Consider the following 20,870-nt stretch of genomic DNA (forward strand, 5'->3'; position numbering starts at 1 on the left):
TTATTTTTTATTTTTCCTTTCTGTAATTAACAGCTGATGGATCCGATCTTGTTTAGTGGGTAATTTGGCGTCAGATGGTCAGAATTGTATTATACACGGGATTTTAATCTGTTATTATTCACCTCATTTCGTTGGTAGTATTTTTATTGATTGGGTATTAAAGTTTGGAAATCTGTGTTTGGGTATTACAGGCTCTTAGATTCCCACTGAGTGATTGTGTACGGGTGAATGGAAATTACTAGAAAAATATCGCTGTCAACGCCAACATGTTAATTGCATGAAAATCTGTCAAAGCTACGCGAATAGTTCCACGTCATTTTCTGTCAAAGGAAGTGGAATTTTACGGGATTTATAATTTTTATTATTTGAAAAATATCTCAATTTTCGTAATTCTCTCTCTCTCTCTCTCTACAAATTTTCAATTTTGGGGTTTCCTAGAGCGAAAAGGTGATTTTTAAAAAATTAGTACATTTGTACATCTATCTGTCTGCGTGTGTTTGGTTCGCATTATTTTTTTAAAAAAAACTGGAAATCTCGTGTAACGTTCAAATTTGATATTTCGGATTTGGTGCCACCATCAGACAATTTTATTTTTTTTATCAAAATCTGACCATCTTATTGTTGTTCATTATTTTTTTGGTGACTGATTCATAGTTTCAATAGGATGAAAAAAAATAATTGCCATTACAGTCGTGCTACATTTATTCTGCTGAGCTTTCGACCTATAGGGACTAGGTCATCTTCAGGGCTAGTTTTACAAAGTAATATTTTTACATTACAGGGTTGGTGTGTCTTCTGTCTTATCTGTTCATGGGACTGAGTGTGATCGGTACTGGGTGTGATATGTGTTAGCTTAATCTAAAAGCTCGGCAGAATAAATGTATCACGACTGAAATGGCAATTATTTTTTCATCCTACTGACCATCTTAGTTAGATTTTATTTATTTATTTATTTTCTTTAACTTAGCTTGCCTCATCTTTGAGTAAAGTGTGGCCTCATTATTTGTATAATACTAGTAACGACGTATTAGTGGAATTAAATAATGTAAGTAAAATTCCCCCAAATTTGGGGGAAAAAATCGGTTACCGTAGGGCTACTCTATTATTATTACTTTTTGTAGGTTTTAGTGTGTCTTCCCCCCAAAAATAGTGCTAAATATCGTGTACGTGTTCGTACAATTTTATTATTATTATTTTAATGATTTAAGGCGCGTCAACATCTAAGGGTTATTGGCGCCCTGAGCTTTTTTCAGTGCACTGTACGGCCTCCGGACAGTGTTCTCTCGTTACAGACAACACTATCCTAATTTTCTCTATGTCAGAGAAAATCTAAGGGTCAGCAGCTGGATTCGAACCCGGGACCTCCGCGTGGGAGTCCAGTATGCTAACCTCATAGCTAATCCCTTCCCTATTATTATTTAAATCATTACAAGAAAATCACGCTTACAGAAAGGGTGATATATATATATTTTTATTTTATTATTATAACTTTTTTATTAAAGAAAACTGGGAGAATACTAATAAAACGAAATACTCCGGAAGTTGAAACTCTATATTTCGAATGCGTCCTGGCGTAAATTAACGGAAGTATCACTTTACAAAAGATTGAGAACGTCTAAGTGTTCACATTCCATTAGAATGGACATTGACAGCTAGGATAGCCAATGGTTCGATGTTCTAATAATAATGTTTCAGAGGTCAGGTACCAATAGAAATATTTATTTTTTTTAATCTTAAAGAGTGAAAGAAAGAGCCAAAAAAATAAAACTAAATAAAAATATTCAGAAGTCTTCAACATGGAAGAATACAAAACGATCTGTTTAAGGAATTACCCAGGTGTAAAAAGTTCCATGGGGATTCAGAAGAATATAGAACGGGTACGTCCTCGTACGCTTCACTAATAAATTTATATCCATAAAGGAAGAAAAAGAAAGGAAAGATTCTTTATCATAAAAATAGTTGTGATCTGAAATGGGAAAACCAAAATGGTAGCGTTACAACTTGAAAGTACACCGTTTGAATTACTAATCTTTTATTTTAATTCATTTTAATTTAATTAAGTTATTTTTTGAAAAAGATGAAACCAGCAGATTGATCACATTTATCAATAATTAACTCATATATACAAAAATTAGCTGTAGGGAAGGGATTAGCTATGAGGTTAGCGTACTGGACTCCCACGCGGAGGTCCCGGGTTCGAATCCAGCTGCTGACCCTTAGATTTTCTCTTCCTAGGAGCTTCTTACAGCTCACTGTCCGGTGATGGACAGTGTTGTCTGTAACGAGAGAACACTCTCCGGAGGCCGTACAGTGCACTGAAAGAAGCTCCGGGCGCCAATAACCCTTAGATGTTGACGCGCCCTAAATAAAAAAAAAAAAAGCACTTAGTTCATTGAAATTACTGATTATTTCACTCTTTTTGGTTCTAATTAAGTAATTTTACTTACAATTTTTAGATCTCTATCATTGAAACCATAGGCGCATTCTAAGAGGGAGTTTTAGGGGCAAATCCCCCCCCGAAATCGTATTTTAAAAAACGTTTTCCAATAATTTGCTCCAAAAATTGAAATGTAACGTAAACTTTACTCACATTACTTAGGAATATGTCGGCTCTAAGGCAAGACTTAAATTGCATAACTCTTTTATAAGTGCATAGAAATATGAATGCATGTGCTGGTCTGCATTCTTTTAATCTAAAATTTGGATGTAAATTTAGATTAGTAACAAATGGGAGTTGGCTAGTCAGTCTATCTAATCGCGAACCATGAATTTGTTGGGGCTCCCCTCTAAAGATGGAGCACCTTACCAGTCCTGTCTGTTTGATTAAGCAAGATGAAGAATTTGGGAAGGTAATTTTGGTAAAGGCTTGAAGAAAGAAGCCATCAACGTTCTTCACACTGCCTGGAAGTACACAATACGTATAGTATAGTGACGTTTCTACTTCTTCTTCTTGTCAAATCGTACAATTGCATTGACAGGCCAATGCACTGTTTATTCATTCAGCAGTGGCTCTTTTAAAGGTGTCGATCATCCGGAAGCCTCTCTTCGGCTTTCTTATAGATTAATGATGCTGCAAACTTAGGCTAATAATGAACCTATTTCCAGCCTCTATGCCTGAGATTTTCACACTCCCAACCAAGCAGTTCCAGTTATTCTAAACTATGTTAGGTTGCATACCATGGTGAGACTTTCTAGGTCAGGCCAATCTCATTCTAGGCTAGATCCTGAAAATCCCAGGCAACCAGTCCAAGAAAGTCTATTTCAGCCATTTTTCTTGAATTAAGTTCGTAGGCCTTTCACAGCCAATTGAATCGCTTTGGCTGTCTGAGAAAATTTTGACTCTAGAATAGGTTAACTTCTTAGTAGCGACTATAGCTTTGCCTGTAATCTAGATTTCCTAAGCTTAACTTAGATATTACACTTCTAGATTAGCGCTGAACATCTCGGCTACCTTCTTCTTCTGCCCTAGAAACGTCCGAGAACAGCTCAAAGTTTAAAGTAATTATTAATTTCTGTTTATTATTTTTATTTAGTAGTTTAACGTGCTGTTTTTTTACTCTAAATGATACAAAAAATTAGTTTCATAGATTTCTTAAACCTTAAACCTCCCAGAATCCTATTCTGAGTGCCCCCCTAGGTTAGCACCTCTATGTCGTCTATGTTATCAGCGGTTTATCCCTTCATTACCCGTTATCTTATCTATCTATTAGATAGCGTTTTTTTTTGTGTTTTTGTTTTTTCTTCAGATGTTATCCTATATCATCCATCATCTTGTACATTATCTTTAAACTATACTTTCAGTTTTAATTATGATTAATTTTTGTTTGTTCAACTTACAATGCACAATTATTTTTACTTTCGCCAATTATGTTAGGAAATAGTTATATTAATTATAAATTATATTAAAAAGAAAAACCCCAATGCGGAAGTGCTAGATTATGGAGAGGATTTTGCATTTTTTTTAATTTTTATTTTTTGAGATTTTTCCTTCATTTCACATAAACATTTCTATAACTTCTGAATTTGCAATTTTTCTCAAAGAATGCGTTTTTGGGGGGTGTAATTCTGAAGAAGGATAGTTATAGATTTCCCCCTAGGGCAGGGGTCGGCAACCTATTTCAAGTAGAGAGCCATTTTTCCTTAAATAATTTAAGCCGCAAGGATGATAGTGTAAAGAAGTCTGTAGATCATTTGTATTTTCACAAATTATTATTTTATGATATTCAATAACATATAAATGTTTTATATATTTATTTTCACATATTGCAAAGTAAATAAACGAATAAGTAATAACTAAAACTGTGTTTGAATGAAAATGGCGGCAGTCCTATATATTACGTACTGTATTTTAATATAATTCTATTCAATTTCAAACCAAATCTCATTTAAAATTCTTTTTGAAAAAATATCTTTACTTTAATAAATGGAATTTTCATTTGTTTCAATAAAATTGAACTATACAATATATTTTGGACAGGCTGAAGAGCCAAACAATTGGGATTAAAGAGCCGCGGGTTGCCAACCCCTGATCTAGAGTAACCTCCTTGTAATACATAGTTTTTGCAAACCACTATAAATAAAACTAAGAGTTAATTAAATTTTTATTTTTAATGCTACGTTTTTGAATAAATTGTCTAATTTAGAATATCGATAATTGCGGTGAAAGGAAATCGTATAAATATCGTGCCAAATTTTTCTGATTGCAATCTTGCTGGTATCTCCCATTTTGAATTTTTACCGCAAAATACACGTTTAAGGGGGGTTGCTCTTAGGAAGAAAAAAGGGTTTTATATACAGGGTGAACCAGTAAGTATTGTCCATAGGCCTACTGTGTGTAGTACATCTAAAGTGGAGTTCAATGACGTATTGGCCAACTTCATATTTTCCACTGTTCTTGAGTGACGTCACTTTTAATTTTTTTTCTAAAATCATTACTTTTTTTGCAATAAAAATGTTATTACTCAGAAAGTTTTAGTCCGAATTCGATTCTGATGACACGGTTAGAAAGACAGATAAATTTTCTAAAAATTGATACCATTTCGAAGCATAAGTTATTCTCCAAATAGACTCAATCTTCCTCCGAATGCTGGAAAAATAAAATTAATCGAAATTTTTAAGAAAACTCATTAAGCCCTTACGTGAACATTATCAGACCTAGGTGCTGGCACTTTTTATAAAAGTTTCCTTGTTTAATGGGCTTTCAAACGATATGTCATTTTCCAGGATTCCTTTTATCTTTGTATGAGAAATTACGTTTGTTTTGCAAGAAAACGTGTTCACGAGCACTCAACAGTGTTAGTTTATCAAGTTGTTTAAGTCATTGAAAACTCTTTTGGATGGACCAGTAGTCAATTTTAATGTAGGCTGTCTTAAAATAAGGAAGTCAAAGGTTACAAATTGCACTTTAAAAAAAAATAAAATAGAATTTAAAAAAAAAAATCTAAACTCTGAAATATTTGAGAAAAGTTTATTTTATTTTTTTATAAAAATAGAACTTTTTTAACTTATTTCCTAACATTTTATTTTTTGGACCCATCCAAAAGAGTTTTCAATGACTTAAACAACTTAAACTAACACTGTTGAGTGCTCGTGAACACGTTTTCTTGCAAAAACAAACGTAATTTCTCATACGAAGATAAAAGGAATCCTGGAAAATGATATACCGTTTAAAAGCCCATTAAACAGGGAAACTTTTATAAAAAGTGCCAGCACCTAGGTCCGATAATGATCACATAAGGGCCTAATGAGTTTTCTTCAAAAATTTTCGATTACTTTTATTTTTTCAGCATCCGGAGGAAGATTAAGGCTGTTTGGAGAATAACTTATGCTTCGAAATTATATCAATTTTTAGGAAATTTATCTGTCTTTCTAATCGTGTCATTAGAATCGAATTCGGACTAAAACTTTCTGAGTAATAACCATTTTTATTGGAAAAAAGTAATGATTTTGGAAAAAAAAAATTAAAGTGACGTTATTCAAGAACAGTGGAAAATATGAAGTTGGCCAATACGTCATTGAACTCCACTTTAGATGTACTACACACAGTAGGCCTATGGACAATACTTACTGGTTCACCCTGTATATATATATTGTACAAAATTGACGTCTCTGTTCAAGTTAATGTAATAAGTTAGCAGTGGTTTGGGTGTGGCCAAGGGAACGCGTAAAAGATCTTGTTTTGGTTGATGGGGAGTTACTCGTATCAGTTTCTGGATAATTATTTTTCGATACGATTCAGTTTAACTACTCAAAGACAGGAAAACACTTCATGGGAGCAAATAATATTTAATTTTTTTTTTCTTTTTAATAATTTATTATTTCAAATTTTACGTTCAAAATAAGAAATAAAAATGTGAATACTTTTTTCTCTTATTTCAAGGTTGAATAAATTGACTTTTAAATGATTCACCTTGACCGCTATATATTCTCAGAATATTTCTGTCTTTTCCATTTAATTTGATTTTTTATTTATTAGTACACGTCATATCGATTAGAGCGCCATTCAGGCCTAATTTCTGTAATTAATTTCATTTTTTTTAACACATTATTTATAACAATTTTATCTCTTTTTTATTTGCTGATTTATAGTTATTTTTATTTTTTATTTAATTAATTTGATAATGAATGAGATGACGTCATATTATCTCTTTTTATTAACGATCAATGTTTTATTGAATTAGCCTCTCTTGTGCGATCTCGTGATCAGTGGAAAGTGAGAGATTTAAAAAACGGGAAATTTGCTTAGTTTCCTTTTCAGTGAATGAACTATGAATAATACATCGTATTTTTTAATTTAATTAAATTTATTCAAGTATTATTTTCTATTGCTTTTAGAAGAAAAACAAGTTTTGAAATAGATAAGATTTCCAGGAGCCACGGTAGCCGAGTGGTTAGAGGCGTTACCTACAAAGCAGATATTAATTTTTGGTATTGGGTTCGATTCCCCTGGTCTAGGCCATAGATTTTTATTTAATGGTTAATATGAGAAATTTATAGTAAAGTACGTTTGCTAGTCGCCTCCGTCCATGAAACCTAATTTGGTAGTTGGACGTAAAGCTTGCCTCCAAATAAATAAGCTTTACTTTTTCTTTAAAGATACGTTTTCACCGGGAATATTTATTTTGAGATCAAATGGAAATCAAAAAGTATTATTCCTTAAGTATGAAGAATATTCATCTAACTTTGTGACTTATACAGGACAAAGTTTTCGAGTTACTTTTATTATATAGAATAATTTAAAGGTTTTTTTACTCGTATTTGGACTTGGGGGAGCTGTTACGTAATACTTCCTTCGCGTAAACGTTTTTAGACAGAAGTGTGTAAGCGTGAAGAATAATGAAGACGACCTTATCATTTAGTAAAAATTCTCTTACAAAGAAGTCGTCGGATTGGTTAACTTAATTTTTTTAAAATTAAATTTTAACGAAATATATTCCAAAATTCTTTAATATTTTAAAACATTAAAAACAAAAAAAAAAGGTACAAAATAATTTCCAGCAGTAAGAGCAAGTAAAAATTAGTTAGGTATAGCTCTGTTTTTATTGGTTGGGGCGTGGCCTATGTATTCGGGTTGTGGCCAGTTAACAATGGCGGTCTTCTATTGGCCTAACAGACCGCCTACATTTCATACTTGAGTATCATTGGTGAATTCTTTATTGATAATTTTATCTAGGAAAAATACTATTTAGGTATTTGTAAACAATTTTTCTCTCATAGGTATTTAATGAATTATCCAAATATGGAATAAAAAAAAAAATAATAGTCAAAAAATTGATATTCTTACTTTATATTGTATTTTCTTGGTTACATTTTTTTAAATGCAGGCCAGAATATTAGTAATTTTGTTGAAAAATGAGTAAAGGAAAATTGGCCATGTGATTCCAAGCATCCTCCATTTTCGTAGATTATTTGCCTATGGCCGTCTATTGGTTATTCATCTGCTACTTTATTTACTACGTGTTAAACAAGTTAAAGAAAATTACTGTTCGCTTTTCTTTTTCTTTTTTGCGAAAATGACCAGGAAAGGATTTGATTCAAAATTGGGATTCTAAGAGTATCCCTAAACTTGGTTCGGTTGTGGTCTATTATTTATCAGGATTGCAGCAGGTAACTGTTTTCAACCCTAAATTTTGGAATGGCATAAGTATGTAATCATTTTTCTGGCACACTTAGTTTCATAAATTTTTACAATTTCTATGGATCTTCTTGATGCTTCACGTAAGTTTTATTTTAATCTTATAACTCCTTAAGCATGTCCCTGTTCACCGCCATTGTGCCTATATTAAGCTTTGATTACATACTTATGATCAGTTTCAGCCACTAATCAAAAACCTTTATCTTCCCTGTTCCCCTAATAAAGTATCTATTTTTAACTATTTAACTTGGATAAATCTTCAAGATTTTGATACTTCTCTAATCAGTACAAATTAGGGAATAAATCAGTATAAAGAGAAATGCTGTCTACAATTTAATCTCATTTAAAAACAGATATGCAAGTCAACTTTTCAATGACTTTGTGTATTATCTGTTCATTAAACGAAAAAAGTAGCATATCATGCCTTCAACAGTTTTGTTTATATTGATTGATTTCGACATCTATAATTAGGCCAGACTGTGAAAAATAATAAATTAGGCATCTATTAAATATTTTTACAGTCTTATTGTTGTATATCAACAAATCTCAGATAATAATTTGTATCTTCGAAACGTTTTACCTTCTTATTCCATCATCAGATCACATTTGATTTAAGTTTTAATACAATCATTTAAAGAAGGAAGAGATAAGTGCCAGGACAGCTGAGAGTTTAGATGCGAGGACCTCCGAGCTAATTTCTAGTACTGGGTTCAATTCCAGGGCCAGACCTTATTTTATTTAATGGTTAATAAAAGGAATTATAGTAAAGTATGTTTGCTAGTCGCTTCTGAAGAAGACACCTTCTGTATTGCTTTGCTTTTTTTAAAAAGAAAGACAAAGTAAAAGTGAACTGAATAAAACAAGAATGTATTATAATAAATGTTATACCTAAAAATGTGGACTGAAGATATGAAGGTGCTGAAACATTTCGAAATAAAGAAGATGGAGAAACAGATAGTAAAAAGAAGTTTTCTCAGACTAATTTATGTAAATATGGTTATATATTTACCAATAATTTCATAAATAATTAGGCTACAATCATAAATCATATTATTGTTTATGTACTTGTTTATATAGCTGTTCAGTCGAACTCATCTTTTTGCGGCGCCCCTTCTTTTAAATTTTCGCGCAATGCATTTCCCGCGTTTTGGTTCCCGCCAACTTCTGCATCCTCGCATCTTGTAACCTTCATAGTGTTTTCACTTCTCTTCTTTCAGGCTATAGTGCATCTTGTTCATCGGCAGGAAGAAGGAGCAACAACCGCCTTCCTGTATCCTTTACATTACACTTCTCTTCAGCATCAGTATTAGACAATTTAAACAATTGAAACACTCTAGATTGGATGATTTAAATTTCTTTATTGAGATATTCACAATTGCTTAAATATGCACCAAGTTTCATCATATTAAATCGATAATTAGAAATTTATCGTTATTTAGCATTTGTCCATTGACATTGTTCTCCAATATACTATATTTTCCAGGAGTTAAGGAATGGAGATTCTGATATTAGCTACCAAGTAAATGAGAGGTTTGCAAATCAAATGCTAAAAGGGGTAGAGATATTTAAATGAAAGAAGTCGATAGTAATGAGAATAATTACAAAGTAGAGTTCGGATAATCGACTAACAATATTTATAGATTCGTGAACGAATCCTACATAAATGTGATCATTATTCCATTATATTCTCTTTATAGCCACAAAATTGATAAATAATTTCTTGGCCGTGATATTTTTCAAAAGAACTATAAAATGCCACAATAACCGTTAAAGAAACTACTAAAAATGATAATATTGAATTTGGGTAGTAGCAAAACAAGTTAATTGCAATACAAAAACCTAGACGATGCTGGCTGTATGGCGGAAGCCAATGCCAAAAAAAGAAAACAAAAAAAAACAAAAAACAATATTTATTGATGTTTAATTTACAGCATAAAGAAATCATGTTGGCTAAATTATTTTGTAAAACATATTCTCAGTAAGAACACTCGTATCATTTTGATTATGTTTGCACTCTAAAAAGATTGGTTTTAAAATTAAATACTAAAACTCCAATAATTTAAAAAAAATAAGTATATATTTTTTATAAAAATCTATATTTGTAATTATTTCGTCAGTAAATGTGTAACCTGTGATTGCAGCAGCAGCTGGACCTTGCTGAAGAACTGTGATTACTGTAAGAAGGAAGCTCGTATTTTCAAGTAGTATCTAAAACATCTTCCATCAACGGCAAATTTAAATTCTCTGCCTATTGGACGTTCTAAGGGAAAAGAACATGGAGGTCTAGAGTCTATAGTACTAGGATAGACATAAACTTAGGTAGGTTTCATTTTACTAATAAATGGGCGCATTCAGCAGACAAGTGCGCTACGGAACTATCCGCTGAATGGCGCACTTTTAGCATCGCTCTCCACAACATGTTATGGCAGCGGACGCTATCTTATGGAGCGGAAATTTTCTATGCTACTTTGACGGAGCGGTGATCGCTACTAGCTAAGTACGTGTATTTATAAAAACAATTTTGAAATTTTTCCAATTTTTTTGGTAATTAAACGCAACTCTCCCAAAATTACCAAATAATTATTAAACCTTGTTTTTAACAGATGTAAAATTATTTTTTAGTCATTCCGTGTATGCTTGAGAACATCTAAAGCTCTTAACATTTGATTTTTCTTAGAAAAATCACTCGGAAAACTACTTATTTCCCCGATATTAAGAAAAATACTAGCTTTAATGCCTTGGCAATATTTTTAGTAGAAAGGGGATGAAAAAATACATAAAAATGACCTATCGCGTGCTCTTTTGTCTCTTTGATAACAAGTTAAAAAATTGAAATATGATTAATAAATACTAGATTTTGAAATGGCCTAGCACCTTTTAATTTAAAAGACGAGTTGTTTTTTATTTGACCGATTCCTCGCCAATATTAATTCGAAAAACGTTTATGTTTAGGTTATATTAGTAGACGAGCGTTCAGAGAAAAAGAGCGCTCCCTTTGAGTGCGATCTGGTAGCCCTCTTGTCTGCTGAATGCGCCCAATAATTCTATATTTATGAATAGATTCATTTTATAGATTCGTGAACGAATCCTACATAAATGTGATCATTATTCCATTATATTCTCTTTATAGCCACAAAATTGATAAATAATTTCTTGGCCGTGATATTTTTCAAAAGAACTATAAAATGCCACAATAACCGTTAAAGAAACTACTAAAAATGATAATATTGAATTTGGGTAGTAGCAAAACAAGTTAATTGCAATACAAAAAAAAACTAAAAATGCATATTGAACCTCTTTTTATAGAAGAATCGTTCTAGTTGTTTGTAAATAGCTTTCTGTTAACATTGTTCTGTAAACAATATGTAAACAAAAAAAAAAGCAAAAAAAAAATGAGCTCTACATGTATCATATATAACGATTGGTGCGTGATTTAGGTCACGTATTTGCAAATCTAGGAATAAGGGAAGGGGTAACAATGAGGGTTTAGCGGTAAGAATCTTTATGCACCGTAATCAGATCGAGTTTGCTGTTTCAATTGGGTTAGTTTCTCAAGTAGTGCTGCTCTATTTCTTGTTAGATTGAAAATCAATAATTATAGTCCACTTATTGATCCTGCTTTTTTTAATTTATTTAAATTGGTGTAATTTTCTTGAATTACAACTTGGCTCTTTTATTCAGTCACTCTGAAGTGTGTATCAACCTTAATTGGTTGATGATAAGTACTCTCAGTAATAATATCTTCCAATTATTAGGAATTTTCATCAAGATTTCCTTCTTCACCAATTTAGCGGACTGCAATTTGTAGGTACAGTCTCAACAAAAGCACATTATATCCTCAAAGATTATCTCTCTCTGTAGTTCTTGAAGAATTAGCTTCAGCAATGTGGTAAATCCAGATAAATTTATGGGTATTACAATATTGAACTAGCGTCTCCAAAGAAGAAACAGTGATTTGAGTAACTTAAATTTGGATTAAGAATGGTTAATGTCTTTGGTAAACTTAGCATCATAAGTCTTGTAAACCAAACCTCAATATGTTGCAAATCTCCTCTGATCTCCAAAGATTCATTCTACGTCCTAGTTTTCGTTGGTTTCTTGAAAATTTGCAGTCTGTTTTTGGCCATTTATACAGGACCAAAAGAAAACAATGGGAAGATAATATTCCTGTAAAGGATTATCTATTGCCATTGTGATGGTACACGAAAGTGTCTCTTACAACGGGTGTCCAGGATATTAGTGGAAATGTCGTAGGAACTGCTTTTTCCTCTTTCGGGGCCCCAGAGATCAATCTAGGCCATCAGGATAAGGTGGTGGTAATTAATCTGCTAACTAAAATGGTTTGGGAAAGTTAGTCCTCTCGAAATCTGTCCTTAGGTCTCACAAAATGTTAAAAAAGGTTTTAGGCGATGGTGTTTGTAACCTTTCTCATATTAGATGATAGAATTCCTTAATCTTTTCAACAAACACTTCACTCCCTCCAGGACGTCAGGTTTGCGATTAAAGGCAAGAATAGGTTGCTACGTAACCTACTCCTCATCAGAATGCTCTCCTGAAATATAAGTCTGCATCTGAACCCTTCAGCTTAGGTGTTTTTAACGAAAAGTATGAAAAGTAGTTAGGCAGGACTTAGTGAGCAAAAAAAGTTTTGAAATAGATAAGATTTCCAGGAGCCACAGTAGCCGGGCGGTTAGAGGCGAGACCTGCGAAGGTAATATGTATTGTGGTATTGGGTTCGATTCCCGGTCTTAGGCCTTGGATTTTATTTTATGGTTAATAAAAGAAATTTACAGTAAAATATGTTTGCTAGTCGCCTCTGTCCACCTAATTGGTAGTTGGACGTAAAGCCCCGGCTGAAAAAATAGGTAATTACAATACTAAGTTAGGCAGAATGACTTTAGGTTTTGAATTCATTTATTGTTAGCATTGGGAAGTTTCGTGGATAGCGTGAGATTAAGGTTCAGGATTAGACTTTTTAAAGGCTTCACATAGATCATTCCGTGAATAGCCTAGGCTAATACGAAGATCAGTATTCTACATAAAACTTTTGCCTTCTGTCTAGGCTTCTAAGTGGATTAAAAATGGATTCTTTATCTTTGGTTGCTTAACAACAAATGCTCATGTCCTATAGCGTATTGAAGCATAAATGAAATTAAAATTAAAAAATCAAAAACATGGAATTAATATTACAGTTCTACAGACGGAAATTGAGAAATATTGATTAAAACCAATAGTGCAGTATTAAATTTTGATTTACCAAAAGTGTCACAATTGATTCACAATGCGTTGTCCACTTGTAAAATGATAATTTTACAAGTTTTTTTCTTTTTTGCTTTAAGATTATCTTTTATTGAAAAATAATATTTGATTATCACATTTTGTACAGTCTAGAATTTTTTCTTAAATTCTTAGTCTACGTTTCCTGTAAGAATTGCTTCTACATCCGTTAGCTTTGTTATCTTCTTTTTAATCTAGGCATCTTCTTGCGTAAACTTCCCAAGTGTTCTTCTGCTTATTTCCTGTTTCTAAATTAAGGAATTTTGAAGAAAGAATTTTATTTTGCAATCGTAAACTGAGTATGCGGAAATGACATTAACCCTGCAGGAAGATAAGCTCCTGTGTTTTTACAAACAACTTTCTACAGCAGAAGGGCTAGCCTATCTCCTTTTTTTGTGCAGCCCTTCAATAATATTTGAATAAAGGGCTAATGCTCAAAACTAATTAAAATAAAATATTAAGACCAAAATTCTCTATGTCCCTAATAAAATGGGGGCCATAGAAAATTTATTGTTCTTAAAAGCAGAAGTTTGTAGAAAAATGCAACAAATGCTGCAATAAAACTGTAATGCTCAAGTGGACTTTTGTTAACAAGAACAACCATTCGTCAGTAGTACTTCACCTTAAATTGCTTAATCTTATGAAACTTTTCCTGAATTATTACAAAATCAGTGATTTAACTTAGAACTTTACAAGAAGTTTACTTGAATAAAATCTCTTTGAAGTATTTAAAAATTAAGCGTATGATAGCGATGCAATTAAAAAAAAATTTTGCAAATAATATAGCACACGCCATAATACGAAATTCAAAATTTATGATTGCACTCAAATTATTTCTTATAACACTTCAGGGGGTTAAACAATGTAATCACTAAATTATTTATATTATGACAATTGTCACGTAGTGCTGTTTTATTTTATTTTATTTTTTACTTTAAATAATTTAATTCTTTATTTTTCCTAAATATTTCGAGGAATTAGGGAAGTCGATGTTTAACATTTTTTGGATGAGATTCATTCTATATTGTGAAAATTGTCACATTTATTTGCGTGTATTGTACGAGGGTCGTTTGAAAAGTCCGTGCAAAAATAAAAACTACTTAATTTTTGGGGGTAAACCTTTTTTATTTTTCAACATAGTCTCCTTTTAGGCTTATACACTTCGTCCAACGCTGCTCTAGTTTGTTGATCCCTTCCGAATAATAGGATTTGTCCAAGTCTGAAAAATAGCCATTCGTTTCTGCAATCACCTCCTCGTTTGAATAAAATCTTTTTCCCGCAAGCCATTTCTTCATATTGGGGAACAAGTAGTAGTCCGAGGGAGCCAAGTCTGGAGAATAGGGGGAATGTGAAACGAGTTGGAACCCTATTTCCATTAATTTTGCTGGTGCGTTGTCGTGATGGAAAAGGACTTTTTTGTGGGCCAATCGTGGGCGTTTTTCTTGCAGCTCGGTTTTCAAACGGTCCAATAACGATGAATAATATGCACCTGTAATAGTTTTACCCTTTTCCAGATAGTCGATGAGGATTATTCCTTGCGAATCCCAAAAGACAGTCGCCATAATCTTTCCGGCCGAAGGAACGGTCTTCGCCTTTTTTTGGCGCAGATTCCCCCTTGGTAACCCATTGTTTAGATTGTTCTTTGGTCTCAGGAGTGTAGTGATGTATCCATGTTTCATGCACAGTGACGAAACGACGCTTAAAGTCCTGCGGATTCTTCTGGAACAGCTGCAAACCGTCCTTGCAACACTTCACACGATTTCGTTTTTTGGTCAAGCGTGAGCAATCGCGGCACCCATCTTGCGGATAGCTTTGTCATGTCTAAATGTTGATGCAAAATATTATGTACCCGTTCATTCGAGATGCCCACAGCACTAGCAATCTCACGCACCTTCACTCTTCTGTCATCCATCACCATATCATGGATTTTATCAATGATTTCTGGAGTAGTAACCTCAACAGGGCGTCCAGAACGTTCAGCGTCACTTGTAATGTTGATTAATTGTAATCGATATTTTCATCCGTTTTGGACGTGGAAAGGGCGGTCATCATCTCCGACGTCTTCTCGGCCATCTTGGAAACGCTTGAACCACTCAAAAACTCGCGCACGTGATTAACATTCATCACCATAAACTTCTTTTAATAAAAGATCAAGTTTCAGTAGCGGTTTTACCAAAGTTTTGATGTGAAATTTCACGACAATTCGTTGCTCTACTAAAATGTGTAGTGTATCATGTTTTCGGCAAAACGAAACTAACACCTCTTACACAAACACGTCAGGTTTCGGTCAGACAGATTTCTCTACAAACACGTGAGACGCTGCAATCGAAAGAGAAGGCTTTACGCTGTGCACAGCTGTCGGTCGTTAGGATTTGGCGCATGCATAGTTCTTCTGTAGCAGCATCAGTCTCGTTATTTAATAGCCACACCTCATATATGAATCATCCAAAGTATGCTTACAAAAAGAAATAGTTACAGGTACAACCAAACAAGCTGCTGCACAAATATCTAAAATATGGCCATTACAATAAGAATTTAAAAATGCTCAAATGATCATTAAAATAAGTGACAAATTCTTGTTTTTATTTGCAATCCATAAAACGTAAGAATTCAGACTTTATCACGTTTTAAAAATATAATCTTTTTTTTTTTTTTTATAAGTGTTCATAAAATAAGGCATGTTTGTATGTCTGTATTTAGGAAATAGCTGCTAAGGAAAAGGTAAAAGTACACGGCAGTGCCACTGGAATGTTATTAGTAAACATATTAGAAGAAAAAACATAACTAGTTAACGTAAAATGTTATTTACAGATTATTTATACTTTTTACTGTGATTTTACGACCTTTTTCTTTACCACAATAATAAATATGGGATCCCATATTAGAAAATGCATGTGGGTGGGTGTGTTTTAAACAGAACATCCCAAAAAGGATATGTTACAGCTAACTCATGCTTAGTATTTTTTTTTGAAGTATTACTGATTCTTCAGTACTTAATGTTTTGAATAAAATTTGTCTGCTGCATTTTGATGGATTTTCAGCGACCCATCCACGATATTCCCCTTTAGTATCATGTAATCTTAAAAGTGAATAGATAAGTATTTAATTAAACGTAATGGGTTCCCAAGCGGAGAGCCTGGGTTCGAATCTAGCTGCTGGCCTTTAGTTTCCTCTCTCTTCTTACAGCTCATTGACCGGTGATGGACAGTGTTGTCTGTATCAAGAGAACACTATCCGGAGGGTGCCAATAAACTCAGATAAAGATGCGCCTTAAATTGAAAAATCATTTCTAAAAAACAACCCCCCCAAAAAAAGGGTAATCTATAGGAATTTGTTTGCATAATGTAAAATCCATTTAATTAGGAAAATATTTTATGGCACATATTATTTTCGTTTGTTTTTTTGGGTGTTAGCCTAATTTGAAAACATATAGGTACTTCCAATTTTGAAGGTAGTCAGTTAGAAGAAGTAACAGTTATTTTATGTGCATGCTAAAAATTTAGGACAGTCCTGAGTAAAATTTAGAAATAGTAGAAATAGATCGAATTGCAATTAAGGTTTTATTGGAGTAAAAGAAAATTTAGCAACATTTTCGAACCTTTTTGTTTTTCACTTTATTTGTCTATTTACAACTGCAACAATTGTTGCATCAAGTAAATTTGATCTTACTGGTTCAGTTCTCTTGTAATGACATGGTTAGAGCAATCACCCACTGGTGAAACTCTTTCACAATGATTTAATCACAACAGATCTCTAGGCCACTTCCGCTTCAAACGACGAGGAGGATTGTCGGGAAGGTGAGGAGAGTTGTTGGACAAGAGAATTAGGATTGAGAGAGCTAGGAGGCTGTGAAAGTTGCGGTACCGAGACTTTATTAGATCGGTGACAAAAGGGATGTGAAGGTCCAGTGTGTATGGTAAGGTTAGAGATGTAGTATAGAGCATTCAGGATTTTCCGTAGGATTTTAGACTGTAGTATCTGCAGGCGTTTGGAGTTAGAAGGTTTGGTTGAGCCCCACATTTCTGCTCCGTATGTCCACATATGGGTCTTAACAGGGTCTTGTAAATTGTCAGTTTGTGATTTAAGTCGAGTTTCAATCTACGGTCAAGTAGTCTAGTAAGTAGCTTGTAGCGTCTGTTCACGTCTTGTCGTTTCAGACGAGTATGTGGGTTCCAAGTGAGTCTCTTGTCAATGTACAGTCCTAAGTATAGTACTACGTCAGCTGGAAGAATCGTTACACCGTTCAGTTGAACTGGTGGATTTCGAACCTTGAATTCACTTTATAATAGAGTCAAAGTTTCGAATATACAGTCTTTACCATCCAGAAGCAAATTAATGAATGAAATTTCGTTAAACTGTAGTTTATTTTGGTACATATTTCTTCTTTCAAAAATATCGAATTCACATTTTAGATTTGCTTTAGAATTTTAGACTCTGCATGGCAAATTATTGAATTTCTCCATAGAAGACACAAGAAAATTTAGTTAATTTGGACGTTATCTTCAGGCGAAGATGTCTTGGGAAGTCCGATGTCGTCGAATGGCAGAAGTGCTGTGACTTCCGGGCAGCGAAGATAAAAAAATAAAAATCTATGTAAACAATAAATTCCAAAAATCTAAATGAAGAAAATGCACTTTGAAATTTTCTCATTCTTTAACTCTGATTTTTGTTTTTTTTAAAAAAATTGCACGTTAAATGTTTCCTTAAAATATATCTTTCAAGTCTCCGGAAGTGCTTCAATAACTTTTTCCCTACTTAAGTATATAAATAAGAACAATTATGCGTTAGTTACAGCGTAGTTTTTTATTAGTTGTGCAACATTTATTTAAAAAGAAAAAAAATGATTTAATACCTTAGTTGTAGGTAATATTGCGACTTTTAGATAAAATAAAATATTACTACTTAATTCTAACAGAATTCCCAAAATAACGATAAAGTCAGTATACGTGCTACTGATAAAATCCAAAAATAGCATGACATGAATATTACGTTCAACTATCTGCATTAACTCATTACAATTGCATCTAAAGAATTCATTTTTAAGTTCTGGAAAAAGTTAAAATAATTGCAACAGATTGTTTTTCTATTTATTTTTTTGGTATTTTGAAATGTGCATGAAAACATAAATAGAATGCATTATTGCATTCTACGATAAAACATTTTATTTTTCTTCCTGGTAAAGATTTCCTGAAAAAAAGGAAAAAGCTTTTGTGTATATTATATACAGGGTGACCAAAGTTATATGCTCCACCCACTTTTTTTTTTAACGGCGGGAAATTTCGAAAAATTAAAAAACACGTATTTAATCATTTTTAGTCTAGTTTATTTTCAGTGATTGACCCATTTTTTTAAACCCTTGTATCTCGAGATACAGCATCCAACTTTTGTTTTTCAAATGGAACGTTATATTTTTTGTTGCATATTTTTGTAGTATTTGAGCTCCTAAAAACAAAAAAAAAAATTTTTTTGAAATCGGTTAGGTTTTTCAAAAGTTATTGTAATTTAAAATATGAAAAACAAATTCCAGTTTACTGTTAAAATTACATTATTTTTTTTAAAGAATTTGTTCAAACTGGGCACAACCAACGGATAGGCAAGCCAAAACTCTGGACTCCCACGCTTTGCTTGTAGCAGCACTTATCGTGGCGAAGTCAAGATCTAGGCAGGCTAGAAGTATTCGACGTTCAGGTTGCTTTTTCTACAAACGTTTAGGTGGAGTTATAGGAAATCAACTAAAACGGCCCAGACTTCTACAGAGAGAACTTAACGGGTGCAAGGTATCCAACTTTTTTTTCAGAGACATTTTGCCAGTTCCGCTTGAAGATGTTCATCTACAACGTCGGCTAGATATGTATTTTCAACAAGATGGTTGCCCGGCGAGAGTGGTTCGAGGTTAGCTGGGCAGAAATTTCCATTAAAAGTGCCGTAAGGGCTCATTGTCCCATCCAATGGCCACCTCGATCTCCGGACTTGACCCAAAATGGACTATAGTGGGGATACCTAAAAAAATAAAGTGTAAAGTATCCTTAATCCCGTGGCTTCAGTCGATGATCTGTAACGTCGAATTACTCTATCCTGCCTAGATCTTGACTTCGCTACCATAAGTGCTGCTACAAGCAAAGCGTGGGAATCCAGAGTTTTGGCTTGCCTATCCGTTGGTTGTGCCCAGTTTGAATAGATTCTTTAAAAAAAATAACGTAATTTTGACAGTAAACTGAAATTTGTTTTTCATATTTTAAATACCCATAACTTTTGAAAAACCTAACCGATTTCAAAAAAAATTTGTTTGTTGTTTTTAGGAGATCAAATACTACAAAAATATGCAACAAAAAATATAACGTTCTATTTGAAAAACAAAAGTTGAATGCTGTATCTCGAGATACAGGTGTTTTAAAAAATGGGTCAGTCACTGAAAATAAACTAGACTAAAAATGATTAAATACGTGTTTTCTATTTTTTCGAAATTTCTCGCCGTTAAAAAAAAAAGTGGGTGGAGCATATAACTTTGGTCACCCTGTATAAAGCTTTGATCAATTTCCTTTATAAAGGTTTCCGGTCAATCTCATATACAAAAAAAAAGATACTTGACCCTGGTTCTTGAATGAATTCTATTCAATATGTCTGATGTGAAACTGTTATAAACTTGAAAAATTGAAAACTTTAGCGTCATCAATGGCTAACCAATAAAACCTATATAAAAAATGTAACCTTAAATTAGGAAATAAACAAATAAATACATAAAATCAGGAAATTAATAAATTTTTCGGGACATTTTTAGTGGTACAGTATGTTTTATAATCTTTTTTTGTAATATTATTCATATTCATCTTATCTTATTATTTAGTATAATGTTCACATTTGATTGCATCAGTTTTCACTTGGGCGGCCTTTGTTTTATCACTTCATACTTTATTGTAAAAAAAAGAAATTATCGCAATGAGTTTTCAAGACCTTTTCAATTGTTAGATAAGTGACAGGAATATAATCAATATACTACTGAAATTACTACGTTAAGATAACAGCTTGAATGAATTGAGACAGTTTAATAAGTTTGATGACAATTAGACGGTAATTATTTCAGTTTAATTGAAGGAAGTTATCATCAATTTTCATCTTTCTTTTACAAAATAATCCCCCCCCCCTCCACTTGGCTAAATACCATCAAGTTACCTAGTAACCTTGTAAAACATCTTTACGATTGGAGAATAAGTTGTGAACACTCTCAAAACTGGAACCAATCAAGAGGTTTCCAAAAAAATCAATTTTTCTTGATCTTGAATTTCAGAAAAACATTTAACTCTAAAAAAAAATTGCGTTTTACCCTAAAATCACATTTTTAACAAAAACTGACATATCTCTCTTCAGTATTTCCTTGAAATAGGCATTCTTAGAAAAATAATAGATCTTCGAGTTTTAAGGAAATTTGGTGGTAGGCAGTCTCAGAGAAATGGAGTGATTA

This window comes from Rhodnius prolixus, unplaced genomic scaffold, assembly GCF_049639745.1.
Source record: "Rhodnius prolixus isolate KJV_2025 unplaced genomic scaffold, Rpr scaffold_5, whole genome shotgun sequence".
Lineage (NCBI taxonomy): Eukaryota > Metazoa > Arthropoda > Insecta > Hemiptera > Reduviidae > Rhodnius > Rhodnius prolixus.